Source organism: Balaenoptera acutorostrata, chromosome X (assembly GCF_949987535.1).
Source record: "Balaenoptera acutorostrata chromosome X, mBalAcu1.1, whole genome shotgun sequence".
In the NCBI taxonomy this organism is placed as follows: domain Eukaryota; kingdom Metazoa; phylum Chordata; class Mammalia; order Artiodactyla; family Balaenopteridae; genus Balaenoptera; species Balaenoptera acutorostrata.
Genome location: NC_080085.1, coordinates 53,773,788 through 53,786,435, shown reverse-complemented (window position 1 = coordinate 53,786,435; position 12,648 = coordinate 53,773,788).

Genomic DNA, 12,648 nt, shown 5'->3' with positions numbered 1-12,648 from the left:
GAAGAACTAATGAGAAAAGGCTTTTAAATTAACATTGGAGTGGCTCTCTAGGTTATTGCAGTGTGCTTGGAAATAGCTTTCAGATCAGAGGCAAAAAAGCAAGAGATCAAATGAAGAAGTTGTCCTCATGAGAGAAGGCTAGGGAGTGGCTCATTTAGCCAACTAATATCCAAAGTTCCTGGCATGTAATTTTGTATCATATTTTCCTTCAGTAAAAAGGTGAATCCACTGCAGATTTGGATTAGGCACACCTATCACTTTGTCCCTTGGGGCCTCAAGGGCTGAGGGAAATGCACACAAATAACTTAAAACCAGAGAACAAATGAATTCTATCAAGAAAAAATATAGAACCAGTCCTCCAAACCCACCCAGTTTCAAACATCAACCTTGAGAACATCTCACATAAAACATTTGGTAGAGCCTACCAGAACCTGGGTTGCCTTTATTTTTTCTGTCCCTAGACTGTAGCTATAGAGGAAGACTTACCACCAACTGTTATGCCCTGTGGATTCCTTGCTTTAATTTGGACTGAGGAGCCTTGGCTGCATTTCCCAGGTTCCAGGGGACTCAAATCTACCTTCATTGCTTCTCAGAACTCTGAGGCTCCACCCTTGACTCAGATTTAAACAGCATGGTATGGCCTTGAGGCCTAACCAGGGCTCCCGCTCCAAGTTGGAAATGGTTTCTACAGAATAGAATTGAATGACTCTTTGAACTGGGAGGTCATCTAGTAAATTCCCTTCACTTACTAACTGACTGTTGTAACCTTGGACATGCTAATTCATCTGTCGATACCTCAGTTTCCTCATCAGTAAAATGGAGATGAAATGAATAGAAGCTACTTCCTAGGGTTGTGAGAATTAAATGAGTGAATATATGTAAAGAATTTAACTACCAAATGTAAAATAGATAGCTAGTGGGAAGCAGCTACATAGCACAGGGAGATCAGCTCGGTGCTTTGTGACCACGTAGAGGGGTGGGATAGGGAGGGTGGGAGGGAGACGCAAGAGGGAAGGGGTATGGGGATATAAGTATACGTATAGTTGATTCACTTTGTTATACATCAGAAGCTAACACAACAATGTAAAGCAATTATATTCCAATAAAGATGTCAAAAAAAAAAGAATTTAGAACAGTGCCTGGCACACAGTGAGCATATGTAAGTGTCAGCTACTGTCATGGTGATGATGATGATTATCCTGCCACCTCCATGTTACAACTGAGGAAACTGAAGCACAGAGAGGTGAAATCATTTGCTTAAGGTCCCACAGTTCTACTAAACCCAAAAATTGAGCCCAGGTCTCTTGACCCAGTGCCCTTTCTTCTAAGCCAAGATGAAACCACCCATGCAAAAAATGGTTTCATAGAAGTCTCAGAACCAGTTTTGGCCAATTCCAGATTATTGGTCAGAGGTGAATTATGTCATGCTTGGATTATCTAAATTCTTAGCAAGTATGTCAGAGTCTAGCACATAGAGTTATTCTATTATTAATATCCATTGAATAATGAGCTGTTCTAAATTTCTTCCCTACTTCCTGACTGTACAGTAGCTGGGAGGCCAATTTAATGCAATACTTTAATTGAGACAATTTCTACCTCCATTCTGGGAAAGAAAAATAGAAATGCAGCAGTAGGTATTTGGGGTAGTTCTAGTGGAAGTATTTACTGACAGTAAAAGTTTGTTAGGCCCTGGAACCAGTAGTGTGTTGGTAGATGTTTACCAACCAGCCCTCCATTGGGATGGGGGGTAGGAGAGGTAAGACCTAATTTGTAGCATTCACCAATTTCAGACTACCAACTCCATGTCACTAAATGCAGAGTTGGGAAGAGATGTGCAGTAGCATACTATTATGTAGTATTTCCACCATGCAGATACAGATATTAATTATTTATTACATATATAATATATATGTGTATAATGTAAAAATTATATTACAGATAAATAGTGAAATGTAGTAAAACTTTTTAGAAGTGATGAGTTTTGAGTATTTATTACCCTGGGTTTTTTTTAACATCTTTATTGGAGTATAATTGCTTTACAATGGTGTGTTAGTTTCTGCTTTATAACAAAGTGAATCAGCTATACATATACATATATCCCCATATCTCCTCCCTCTTGCATCTCCCTCCCATCCTCCCTATCCCACCCCTCTATGTAGTCACAAAGCACCAAGCTGATCTCCCTGTGCTATGTGGCTGCTTCCCACTAGCTATCTATTTTACATTTGGTAGTATATATAAGTCCATGCTACTCTCTCACTTCGTCCCAGCTTACCCTTCCCCTCCCCATGTGCTCAAGTCCATTCTCTACATCTGCATCTTTATTCCTGTCCTGCCCCTAGGTTCTTCATAACCATTTTTTTAAAATTCCATATATATGTGTTAGCATACAGTATTTGTTTTTCTCTTTCTGACCTACTTCATTCTATAGGACAGACTCTAGGTCCATCCACCTCACTACAAATAACTCAATTTCGTTTCTTTTTATGGCTGAGTAATATTCCATTGTATATATGTGCCACATCTTCTTTATCCATTCATCTGTTGATGGACACTTAGGTTGCTTCCATGTCCTGGCTACTGTAAATAGAGCTGCAATGAACATTGTTATTACCCTGTTTTTAATATCATTTATTTAATTGTAAGTTTATACAATTTAATTAAATTTTACTTTCCATTTTTAATCATGATAAAAAACACATTAGGATTAAGTATATTCACACTGTTGTGAAACAGATCTCCAGGACTTTTTCATCTTGCAAAACTGAAACTTTATGCCCATTAAATAACTCTCTATTTCCTCCTCCCCCAGTCCCTAGCAACCACCATTCAACTTTTTGTTTCTATGAATTTGATTACTTTAGATAACTCATGTAGGTAAAATCATACATACAGTATTTATCTTTTTGTGACTGGCTTATTTTACTTGGCATAATGTCCTCAAGGACATGTTATAGCATGTGTTAGAATTTCTTTCCTTTTTTTAAGGCTTAATAATAGTCCATTGTATGTATATACCAAATTTGTTTATCCATTCATTCGTCAGTAAACACTTGGGTTGCTTCCACCTCTTTGCTATTGTGAATAATGCTGCTATGAACATGGCTGTTAATTTAATTTTTAATGATGGCTATGTTTAACAACTTGCAAAGTTCCTGAAAATTTGACAATCAGCTCTTGAGAGCTGGTACCAGCTGACTACAAGATACCACTGCTTGGAACCAGTTATTGGGGATAAACACAAACCTTCCCTTGAGGATTTTAAAACTGGGACACTTTGTCTGGGATGTATTAAAGCATGCCTCCCACCTGGAGATAGAGAGATAGACAAAATTATCAGGAATTTTGGACTTGTGGAATTGCAGAACTGGGAAGGCCCCTGAGATAATTTAACTTTGTTACTCAATGTTACTCAATGTGTGGACCTGGGAATTTGTTAGAAATATAGAGCCCCAGACTCCACTTCAGACCTACTAAATCAGAATTTCCACTTTAACAGGGAAGTCCTGTGTACCTTCAAGCTTGAAAAACACTAGTTTGGTGCACCACTATTCCTAATACATACACACCTCTCCCTCTCATACCTCTCCTACCCCATTATCCAGGGAGAAAATTGAGGTCTAGAGAGAGAAAGAGACTTTTCCAAAATTACAGTGTGTATCGGTGGCAGAGGTGAAAGCAAAACTGCTGAGCCTGTAAAGGGGCCTTCTGTATCCTTCATTCATCTCTGGCTACACAAAATATATATAAAAAATATAGTCTGAAGTATCTATGGGTAAAATGATATGATGGTATATTTGGGTTTTGCTTTACAATATTCTGGAAAGAAAGTTTGTGTGTGGGAAGGAACTTGGATGAAATAAGAGTGACCATGGTTTGCTAACTATTGAAGCTGGGTGATGGATACATAGGGATTCATTATATGACTCTATTTGTGTGTATGTTTGAACATTTCCATAATCAAAAAAAAAGTGTAGTTGGAGAGAAGGTTCTGATAATATGGTAGTAGCTGAAGTGAAGTTTTTGGATTATTTGTGGATTTCACTTACCCACGAAGTGGACTCTGTATGCAGAAAGTCCCAGCAGCTGCATGGGGCCCATGTAGGAGGGAAGATGGGTTTCAACCCCAGCAAAAGACATTCCTTCTCTCCAGGAGCCTGAGTATCTGACACTTGGAGCTGGGCTGGATTTGCATAATTAGCACTCCTTTGCCTCTACCAGATGAGATAGGAGAGGGCTTGAAGAGGAGCCCCAAACAGTGAAAAGCAGAGCCTCTCATCTCATTAGGTCCTGACACACTGAGAGATTGCCCTGTCAGGCTCTCCTAACCCAAGCTGTCCGGAAAACATCTATTCCTGGGAGTAAAGAGAGACTGAGACAGGAATGAATAGGGAAATATAACTTCCAATTAGACATTCAGCAAAAGTAAATTTGGGGAAAAGGTGGAAGCTGTTAGTTCTAAAGATGACACTGTGCTTGCTGGATTTTGCAGAGGGCTGATGCTTGAAGCCCAAGTCTAGGGCTGGAAGCAGCGATGAGGGCCACATATCTCAGTGGGCAGGCAAGAATTGGAGTATAGTTCAGAGACAGCAGCTGGTAGACAGGAATCACCAGCATCCTGTCTCCCTTCTGACTTCCTGACTCTCAGGAACAGGAAAATCACTGAAACTGCTCCTTTAGGAGTTCTAGAATTGTCTCTCAGAGCTGTTTCCATTTCTGTTTTAGGGCTGTAATAGGATGGGAGAGGACTATGAAGTTGGAGAATGAGAGGGGCAGTATAACAGGGTCTCTCTCTCTCTCTAACTGAGAGACTTTTGCCCCACCCAATCTCCTAAAGGTTCTCCCAACTTAGGATCCATAGCTGTATCCTTGAGGCCAAGAGACCCACATTTAACAATATGCTTGCTTGTAGTATGTTCATTTGGTGGGGTTCACAGAAGAGTACACTCTAAGTCTCCCAGTCCTTTACTCCCCAGTCAGGGAAGGCCTTTTATAAAACTGTGACCCCTGAACTTCCCCAAAGTTTTTCCAGCTCTCCTTAGTCCTAGAAGTTATGACTTTTTATTTCACTGTATGTAAAAGGCATTGTAAACACCACTGTGATGATTGGATCTGGAAAACTAATATGGGTGGGAGGTGGGGGCAGGTAGGCCTCTGTGGGATGAGTCATTTGGGTTGGAGGTATGGACCTTATTTGCTTGGTGAGCATTATTAGTGGGGTAGAGAGGAAGGCCTGGCAAAGAGGGAGAGTTCTCTGAGGCAAACTAAAAATGATATTTCTTACACTCACAGTCTGTTCCTAGTACTAGTGCAGAAGTCCTGGAGACCAATTATTCAGGCGACAACAACTCCAGGGGCCCCCAAGCCATGAAGCAGTCTAGGGCTGGGGGCTGGGAAATCCACTGTTGATACTGTTTTCTCTGCTTCTGTATGTGTTCAAATGTTCGAAAGTAGAGCTTCCTCAGTCTAAAATGTAAGTGGATTGGTCTATCAGTAAGCCAAACCCAAGTAGCCCTGGGTTACCAAAGATAGAATGTCTAAGCTATACAAAAAACATACCAAAATGACATTGCTGAGCATGAAGGATGGAAGGGATTTAAATGCCTCCATCCCCATACATGCATACTTTCACCTCATGGTATCCTCCAAGGTGTGCCCTCAGAACTCTGGGGCTCCTCAAAATGACTGCACCAATCTATACTTCCTCTTTTTAAACATTTTTGTATATTATTGGAACTTTGAAACATATATAAAAGTAGAGAAAACCCCCATATACCCATTATCTGGCTTCAACAATTAGTAATTTATCTATTCTTCCATCTACTCCTTCACCAAACTTTTCTGGATTATTTTGAAGTAAATCCCTGATATCATATTATTTTGTCCAAAAATAGTATGTATCTCTAAATTACAAGGATTCTAAACATTATAACTACAATACCATTATCAAACCTAAAAATATGCTAAGAATAATTCCTTAATATCATCTAGTATTCAATCAGTGTCCAGATTTCGCTGATGTCTCACAAATGTTATTTTTAAACAGTTGTATTTCCCTACAGATCCTGATAAGATCCATACATTAAAAATGATTGATATGTCTCTTTAAGTCTCTGTTAAGTTTAGGTTCTCTCTCTCTCTCCCTCTCTCTCTCCCCTCCCCCCATTCTTCTCTCTCTCTCTCAACATATTTACTGAACAAAACTGAACTGGTTGTTTTGTCCTATAGTGTTTTCCACTGCCTGGTCTGCGTTTTACTTACCACATCTTTGTAGTAGACTTCAGTGTTTCCCACTGCTCTATTTCCTGCAAATTAGAGAGATCTAGAGACTTGATCAGATTCAGATTCATTTTTTGGGCAAGATTGTTTCACAAGCAGCTATGTGTCATTCCATTCAGTAGCACATAATGGTCAGTGGCTCTCTATTTTGATGTTATAGTCTTATTTCTTTACAGATGAGGGATGCAGATTCTGACAAGGGTGATGCTGACCAGAGCTGGGAAATGTATCAAGATCAGGTCTTCTGACTCCCTAGCCAGTACTCTTTGCTCTATACCACATCCAACCAGGTCCTTAGAGGAAGTATTTAATGAACAGGTCAGGAAGAACACTGGGAAGAACTGTCTACTTTTTCTGTTTCAAGCAGAACTTCACCTTAGTGACCTAGGACTCTCTGGCTCCAGCTCCAGCCCAGTATTCCCATAACAGAGAAGGCAGGGTTGAGTTTCCTCACTTGTTTTGGCAAATTTCATATAGAATAGGGCAAGGTGGCCCCTTCAAGATGGGAGAGGAAAGGGATTATTTGGCTCAGAACAGGAGGGTGGGGTATATGTATGAACTGGTGGAACTGGAAGGGTGAGCAGAGTGCCCTATCTCCTAGGCGGAACATCCTGGGCTCACTGCCAGTGGAGTCCAGAAGAAGGAGAGGGGAGAGGCAGGAGAAAGTATGGAGTGAGAATTCTGGGAAATCACTTTGAAGGAAGAGGTTGGCCTCTGGTGCTGCTGCTCTTTGTAGAAGGGAAGGAGAGCATTCTCAGCCTTGCTAAAAAACACACCCTTTCTGCCTGGAGATTACCTAGTGACTCATTGGTAAGTTCAGACTCTTAATGCAAAGATTGGTTTATCTATTTATTTCTGTCAATTTTAGATTGCCATCGTGTTTCAAGGACCAAAGTGGGCTACTAATTGAGCGTAGGTGATCCAGAAAGTCTTTGACAGACCTTAGGAGGTCATCTTCATCCCTCACCCTTCCTAGGAGACTCCCCCAATTTCCTCCCCTCCAGTTCTGTTTCCCTTTTTAATCAACCTTCACTACTGGGCAATCTTTCTTATAGTTAACTCAAACCCTTCCTAATAAAGTATAAACCCATTTTCTCTTTTCCTTTCCTTTGTGGAGAGGAAGAACACCTCCAAGCTATAATAAATAACCCAAAGACTTAGTATTCTAGTTCAGACCTCACTTATGTCCCAGGCGAATGATTGTACCTACCTATCTCTCTGCCTCATCTCTCATCCCTCACATCATCATCACCTAGTCCTTGGCCAGATTAACCTTCACAAGGCACAGCACTGTTCATGTTAGAGAAGCTGTAGAACATTATGGTCAGAGTGTGGACTCTGGAAACCAGACTGCCTGCTTAAGCAACTATCCTGGTTTGGCTACTTCCTGCCTATGTGACCTTAACTTCTCTCACACTCAGTTTCCTCAAACGTAAAAGGATATAGTATATTGTTGTGAGGGTTAAATGAATTGGTACATGTCAGGCACTTAAAACAATATCTGGCACATAGTTTAGGCTTTGTTTTATGACAATTTTTCTGCCTGAACTAACCATTCCCTATAGTCTTCCATTTCTGTTTCTCGAAATTCTACCATGCTTCTAAGCCCAGCTCAAATGCTACTTCTTCCCTGAACACTTTCTTGAGCTCCTCAATCAACTGCTTCCTTCTATATGTTCTAGAGAATTTTTGTTTGTATAGCTCTTATGACATCTCCACATGTTGTCATTGCTTACAAGTGATATCTTAATGGTATGTCCTTAAGAGAAATTGCTTCACACACAACTGCCACTTAGTACAGTGCTCAGTCAGTGGGGATGGTATTATACCTATACGCTTGGTGTTTAACCCAGTGGTTCAGTCCTGGCTGCACATTGGAATCAACTAAGAATCTTTATAAATTCCTGATGTCTGGTTCCCACAACTAGAGATTTGATGTCACTGGTCTGGGGTTGGGCCTGGGCATTTGGATTTTTAAAATCTTCTCAGGTGATACTGATGTAGAGCCTGGGCTGAGAATCCCTGGTTTAAATGGTTTAGCAACATGATTGATCTCATGTAAGCCTTACAACAACATTGGTGGGTTATACTGTAGACCGTAGACCATTGTTTTATTTTTTTTTAACATCTTTATTGGGGTATAATTGCGTTACAGTGTAGTGTTAATTTCTCCTATATGACAAAGTGAATGAGCTACATGTGTACATATAACCCCATATCCCCTCCCTCTTGCATCTCCCTCCCACCCTGCCTATCCCACCTCTCTAGGTGGTCAAAAAGCACTGAGCTGATCTCCCTGTGCTATGCAGTTGCTTCCCACTAGCTATCTATTTTACATTTGGTAGTATATATATGTCAATGCTACTCTATCACTTCGTCACAGCTTACCATTCCCCCGCCCTGTGTGAGGACACAAGTCCATTATCTACGTCTGCGTCTTTATTCCTGTCCTGCCCCTAAATTCATCAGAACCTTTTTTTTTTTAGATTCCATGTATATGTGTTAGCATACAATATTTGCTTTTCTCTTTCTGACTTACTTCGCTCTGTATGACAGACTCTAGGTCCATCCAACTCACTACAAATAACTCAATTTCATTTCCTTTTACGGCTGAGTAATATTCCATTGTATATATGTGCCACATCTTCTTTATCCATTCATCTGTAGATGGACACTTAGGCTGCTTCCATGTCCTGGCTATTGTAAATAGTGCTGCAATGAACACTGTGGTACATGACCCTTTTTGAATTATGGTTTACTCAGGGTAAATGCCCAGTAGTGGGATTGCTGGGTAATATGGAAGTTCTATTTTTTAGGTTTTTAAGGAACCTCCATACTGTTCTCCATAATGGCTGTATCAACTTACATTCCTACCAACACTGCAAGAGGGTTTCCTTTTCTCCTCAACCACTCCAGCATTTATTGCTTGTAGATATTTGGATGATGGTCATTCAGACTGGTGTGAAGTGATACCTCATTGTAGTTTGATTTACATTTCTCTAATGATTACTGATGTTGAGCATACTTTCATGTGTTTGTTGGCAATCTGTATATCTTCTTTGGAGAAATGTCTATTTAGGTCTTCTGCCCATTTTTGGATTGGATTGTTTGTTTTGTTGATATTGAGTTAGATGAGCTGCTTGTAAATTTTGGAGGTTAATCGTTTGTCAGTTGCTTCATTTGCAAATATTTTCTTCCATTCTGAGGGTTGTCTTTCCGTCTTGTTTATGGTTTCCTTTGCTGTGCAAAAGCTTTTAAGTTTCATTAGGTCCCATTTGTTTATTTTTGATTTTATTTCCATTTCCCTAGGAGGTGGGTCAAAAAGGATCTTGCTGTGATTTATGTCATAGAGTGTTCTGCCTATGTTTTCCTCTAAGAGTTTTATAGTGTCTGCTCTTCCATTTAGGTCTTTAATCCATTTTGAGTTTATTCTTGTGTATGGTGTCAAGGAGTGGTCTAATTTCATTCTTTTACGTGTAGCTGCCCAGTTTTCCCAACACCACTTTTGAAGAGTCTGTCTTTTCTCCATTGTATATTCTTGCCTCCTTTGTAAAAAATAAGGTGACCATATGTGCATGGGTTTATCTCTGGGCTTTCTATCCTGTTCCATTGATCTATACTTCTGTTTTGGTGCCAGTACCATACTGTCTTGATTACTGTAGCTTTGTAGTATAATCTGAAGTCTTGGAGCCTGATTCCGCCAGCTCTGCTTTTCTTTCTCAAGATTGCTTTGGCTATTCAGGGTCTTTTGTGTTTCCATACAAATTGTGAAAATTTTTGTTCTAGTTCTGTTGAAAAATGCCATTGGTAGTTTGATAGGGATTGCAATGAATCTCTAGATTGCTTTGGGTAGTATAGTCACTTTCACAATGTTGGTTCTTCCAATCCAAGAACATGGTATATCTCTCCATCTGTTGGTATCATCTTTAATTTCTTTCATCAGTGTCTTATAGTTTTCTATCTACAGGTCTTTTGTCTCCCTAGGTAGGTTTATTCCTAGGTATTTTTTTCTTTTTGTTGCAATGGTAAATGGGAGTGTTTCCTTAATTTATCTTTCAGATTTTTCATCATTAGTGTATAGGAATGCAAGAGAGTTCTGTGCATTAATTTTGTATCCTGCAACTTTACCAAATTCATTGATTAGCTCTAGTAGTTTTCTGGTAGCATCTTTAGTATTCTCTATGTATAGTATCATGTCATCTGCAAACAGTGACAGTTTTACATCTTCTTTTCTGATTTTGATTCCTTTGATTTCTCTTTCTTCTCTGATTGCCATGGCTAAAACTTCCAAAACTATGTTGATTAATAGTGGTGAGAGTGGATAACCTTGTCCTGTTCCTTATCTTAGAGGAAATGCTTTAAATTTTTCACCACTGAGAATGATGATGGCTGTGGTTTTGTCGTATATGGCCTTTATTATGTTGAGGTAAGTTCCCTCTATGCCTACTTTCTGGAGAGTTTTTATCATAAATGGGTGTTGAATTTTGTCAAAAGCTTTTTCTGCATCTATTGAGATGATAAAGTTTTTATCGTTCAGTTTGCTAATATGGTGTATCAAACTGATTGACTTGTGTATATTGAAGAATCCTTGCATTCCTGGGATAAACCACACTTGATCATGGTGTATGATCCTTTTAGTGTGCTGTTGGATTCTGTTTGCTAGTATTTTTTTGAGGACTTACATCTACTTTCTTCAGTGGTATTGGCCTGTAGTTTTCTTTTTTGTGACATTTTGTCTGGTTTTGGTATCAGGGTGATGGTGGCCTCGTAGAATGTGTTTGGGAGTGTTCCTCCCTCTGCTATATTTTGGAAGAGTTTGAAAAGGATAGGTGTTAGCTCTTCTCTAAATGTTTCATAGAATTCACCTGTGAAGCCATGTGGTCCTGGGCTTTTGTTTGTTGGAATATTTTTAATCACAGTCTCAATTTTAGTACTTGTGATTCGTCTGTTTATACTTTCTATTTCTTCCTGGTTCAGTCTCAGAAGGTTGTGCTCTTCTAAGAATTTGTCCATTTCTTCCAGATTGTCCATTTTTTGGCCTATATTTGCTTGTAGTAATCTCTCATGATTCTTTGTATTTCTGCAGTGTCAGTTGTTACTTCTCCTTTTTCGTTTCTAATTCTGTTGATTTGAGTCTTCTCCCTTGTTTTTTTGATGAATCTGACTAATAGTTTATCAATTTTGTTTATCTTCTCAAAGAACTAGCTTTTAGTTTTATTGATCTTTGTTATTGTTTCCATCATTTCTTTTTCATTTATTCCTGATCTGATCTTTATGATTTCTTACCTTCTGCTAACTTTGAGTTATTTTTGTTCTTCTTTCTCTAATTGCTTTAGGCATAAGGTTAAGTTGTTTATTTGAGATGTTTCTTGTTTCTTGAGGTGGGATTGTATTGCTATAAACTTCCCTGTTAGAACTGCTTTTGCTTCATCCCATAGGTTTTGGGTCGTCATGTTTTCACTGTCATTTGTTTCTAGGTATTTTTTGATTTCCTCTTTGATTTCTTCAGTGATCTCTTGGTTATTTAGTAGTGTATTGTTTAGCCTCCAAGTGTTTGTGTTTTTTCAGTTTTTTTCCTGTCACTGATATCTAGTCTCATAGCACTGTGGTCGGAAAAGATACTTGATAAGATTTCCAGTTTCTTAATTTTACCAAGGCTTGATTTGTGACCCAGGATATGATCTATCCTGGAGAATGTTCCATGAGCAATTGAGAAGAAAGTGTATTCTGTTGTTTTTGGATGGAATGTCCTATAAATATCAATTAACTCCATCTGGTCTCATATTGCAGTTAAAGGTTGTGTTTCCTTATTATTTTCATTTTTGATGATCTGTCCACTGGTGAAAGTGGGGTGTTAAAGTCCCCTACTGTGATTGTGTTACTGTCAATTTCCCCTTTTATGGCTGTTAGCATTTGCCTTAAGTATTGAGGTGCTCCTATGTTAGGTGCATAAGTATTTACAATTGTTACATCTTCTTCTTGGATTGATCCCTTGATCATTATGTAGTGTCCTTCTTTGTCTCTTGTAATAGTCTGTATTTTAAAGTCTTTTTGTCTGATATGAGAATTGCTACTCCAGCTTTCTTTTGATTTGCATTTGCATGGAATATCTTTTCTATCCCCTCCTTTTCAGTCTGTATGTGTCTCTAGGTCTGAAGTGTGTCTCTTGTAGACAGCATATATACAAGTCTTACTTTTATATCCATTCAGCCAGTCTATGTCTTTTGGTTGGAGCTTTTAATCCATTTACATTTCAGGTTATTATCGATATGTATGTTCCTATTACCATTTTCTTAACTTTTTTGGGTTTATTATTGTAGGTCTTTTCCTTCTCTTATGTGTACTTCCTAGAGAATTTCCTTTAGCATT